This window comes from Apium graveolens, chromosome 10, assembly GCF_009905375.1.
Source record: "Apium graveolens cultivar Ventura chromosome 10, ASM990537v1, whole genome shotgun sequence".
Classification (NCBI taxonomy): domain Eukaryota; kingdom Viridiplantae; phylum Streptophyta; class Magnoliopsida; order Apiales; family Apiaceae; genus Apium; species Apium graveolens.
The window spans coordinates 173,341,207-173,344,658 of NC_133656.1; the positions used below are offsets into that span (position 1 = coordinate 173,341,207).

The window sequence follows — 3,452 nt, forward strand, 5'->3', positions numbered from 1 at the left end:
TACTTGTAAATGGATTAAAAATGAAAATAAGGACTTATATAGGTTAATTTCCCGCGAATTATCATTAATTTCCTATAACTACTTGTAAATGGATTAAAAATGAAAATAAGGACTTATTTAGGTTAATTTCCCGTGAATTATCACTAATTCCCTATAACTATTTGTAAAATAGATTAAAAATGAAAATAAGGACTTATTTAGGTTAATTTCCCGTGAATTATCATTAATTCCCTATAACTACTTGTAAAATGGATTAAAAATGAAAATAAGGACTTATTTAGGTTATTTTTCTGTGAATTATCATTAATTCCCTATAACTACTTGTAAAATGGATTTAAAATGAAAATAAGGACTTATTTAGGTTAATTTCCCGTGAATTATCATTAATTCCCTATAACTACTTGTAAAATGGATTAAAAATAAAAATAAGGACTTATTTAGGTTAATTTCCCGTGAATTATCATTAATTCCCTATAACTACTTGTAAAATGGATTAAAAATAAAAATAAGGACTTATTTAGTTTAATTTCCCGCGGGTTATCATTAATTCCCTATAACTGCTTGTAAATGGATTAAAAATGAAAATAAGGACTTATTTAGGTTAATTTCCCGTGAATTATCATTAATTCCCTATAACTACTTGTAAAATGGATTAAAGATGAAAATAAGGACTTATTTAGGTTAATTTCCCGTGAATTATCATTAATTCCCTATAACTACTTGTAAAATGGATTAAAAATGAAAATAAGGACTTATTTAGGTTAATTTCCCGTGGGTTATCATTAATTCCCTATAACTACTTGTAAATGGATTAAAAATAAAAATAAGGACCTATTTAGGTTATTTTCCCGTGAATTATCATTAATTCCCTATAACTACTTCTAAATGGATTAAAAATGAAAATAAGGATTTATTTACAGTTTTTACTTGTTTATTTATTTGTAGTTAGAGAGTGCTATGAAGATGACATACATGATCCACATGCGCGGCCCTCCTAGCTGGTTCTATGATGTCATTCCCGATTTTCTCGCACATTATGATCGGGTAATGACTGAGTGGAAGGGTCTTGGATACAGTAGGCCCGCTTTCATCAGACCGAAAGATATTCAGTAGCCTCCTGTTGAGCGTCAACCTCCTGTTGGAGATGCATGTGAGGTAGACATTCATGATACAGCTCCTAGTGCCTCGCAACAGACAGCGCCCCTATCTCTCAGAAGCGTCCTCGTGAGGTACTAATAACTATCATTCATGAACTTGTGATCTTTTAAATTTCATCTATTGAATATGTAAATGACCTGTGTGTCTTTAATTTACATTAATGGCAGGATGAGACTGGTGGTCCTAAGGAGGATACCGCAGTACTTGTCCCCCCTAAACGTCCACGTGAGGTATAAATTTCTAACAAAAGCTTTCATTTCATGCATCTTAGAACTTCAATTAATATGTCTGTGTCGGCTGTAATTGGAGGAGGTTCAGTCTACCGGTGATGTTCCAGCCACCCATACTCCTACACATGTATCTATTCCCCCTCAGGTACAAATATTTTATAAATATTGTCCTCCTGTGCACTTACACATTTTCAGCTTCATGTGTTGAATAATATTTATGTATTGGCTTGTAATTGCAGGTTGAGGTTCAGTCTACTGGTGATGTTCCACCCGCCACTGCTCCTACACCTGTATCCATTGCCTCTCAGGTACAAATCTTTGACAAATATTGTCCTCCTATGCACTTACACATTTTAAGCTTCGTGTGTTGAATATGTTTATGTATCGGCTTCTAATTGCAGGTTGAGGTTCAGTCTCCTGCTGATGTTCCAGCCACCACTGCTACGACACCTGTATCCATTCCCCCTCAGGTACAAATATTTAACAAATATTGTCATTCTATGCACCTACATATTTTTAGCTTCGTGTGTTGAATATATTTATGTATCGACTTCTAATTGCAGGTTGAGGTTCAGTCTCCTACTAATGTTCCAGCCACCCCTGCTCCCACAGCTGTATCCATTCCCCCTCAGGTACAAATCTTTAACAAATATTTTATAAATATTGTCCTCCTGTGTACTTACACATTTTAAGCTTCGTGTGTTGAATATGTTTATGTATCGGCTTCTAATTGCAGGTTGAGGTTCAGTCTCCTGCTGATGTTCCAGCCACCACTGCTATGACACATGTATCCATTCCCCCTCGTGTACAAATATTTAACAAATATTGTCATTCTACGCGCCTACATATTTTTAGCTTCGTGTGTTGAATATGTTTATGTATCGACTTCTAATTGCAGGTTGAGGTTCAGTCTCCTGCTAATGTTCCAGCCACCCCTGCTCCCACAGCTGTATCCATTCCCCCTCAGGTACAAATCTTTAACAAATATTGTCATTCTATGCACCTAAAATATTTTAGCTCCGTGTGTTGAATATGTTTATGTATCGGCTTCCAATTGCAGGTTGATTATACTACTCCAATACTGTTCCACAGATCTATGACATTTCAACCTATTCTACTAAAGGTATTATTTGTTCCCTACTATGTCAACTAAATGGGATTAAAATGGATTAATTCCCTACAACTAGTTATAAATGGATTAAAAGTGTAAATAATGACATTTTTAGATTAATTTCCCGTGAAATATCATCAATTTCATACAACTAGTTTTAAAATGGACTGATAATGAAAATAATGACTTATTTAGGTTCATTTCCCGTGAATTATCATATAATTCCCTACAACTAGTTATAAATGGATTAAACTAAGTGTTAAATGTGTACTTAATTTATTATTTAATTACAGATGCCTATTACTCCAGAATCTTTAGAGACCTCTTCCTCCCTTGTCACTCCATTTGTACATTTGGGCATGGGCAAGTCTTCTGTTCTTAGTGAGCTACGGGACATGTTTGATGTAATAACTCTTAACTCTTTTTTAAAGTAAATGGCATTAGATTAACTAGTTCCAAATGTGCTAATTGTGTTTTTGTTTATTTTGTAGATGGACTCAGTTGAAGATTTGGCGGAGGATGCGACGAAACGAGGTGGTCCTGAGCGGCGTGGTGATATGACAAGGCCACTAAAAATCAGAAAGTGAGGTGGTTGTATCGGCATTTATGGAGTTTAGAGGTTGATTACATTTGGCGTGATCACAGTGAGCGGGGCGTTACTTATCCTCTTACACATAGCCAAGTAAAAACTTTGCGACCAGAGTATTGGGTGGAGGATGATGTTCTCAATGCCTATGGTGAGCTCTTGAGACTTAGAGAGGATAAACTCTAGGAAAAATGGGAAAAGTTTCAAGCTAAGGCGGTATATCATTACTTCTAGTTTTTTCATGGCGATGGCACTTGAGCATTGTCCTAACTTGAAGTTACTCTATAAACAAGAGTACAAGAACTGAAAATGTAGAATGAAAATAGAGAAGAGAATGTTGGAAAAAAATGAGATTACAAGAGCTATT

At 35.1% G+C, this 3,452-nt stretch overlaps 1 long non-coding RNA gene across 1 annotated transcript; it reads left to right on the plus strand.

Moving 5' to 3' along the window:
- Positions 1 to 2,283: 2,283 nt before the first annotated feature.
- On the plus strand, positions 2,284 to 2,880 carry LOC141690166 (uncharacterized). The gene is made up of 3 exons (XR_012562671.1): positions 2,284 to 2,355; positions 2,449 to 2,511; positions 2,793 to 2,880. It is a non-coding gene; the product is annotated as an uncharacterized LOC141690166 (long non-coding RNA).
- The last annotated feature ends 572 nt before the right edge of the window (positions 2,881 to 3,452 follow it).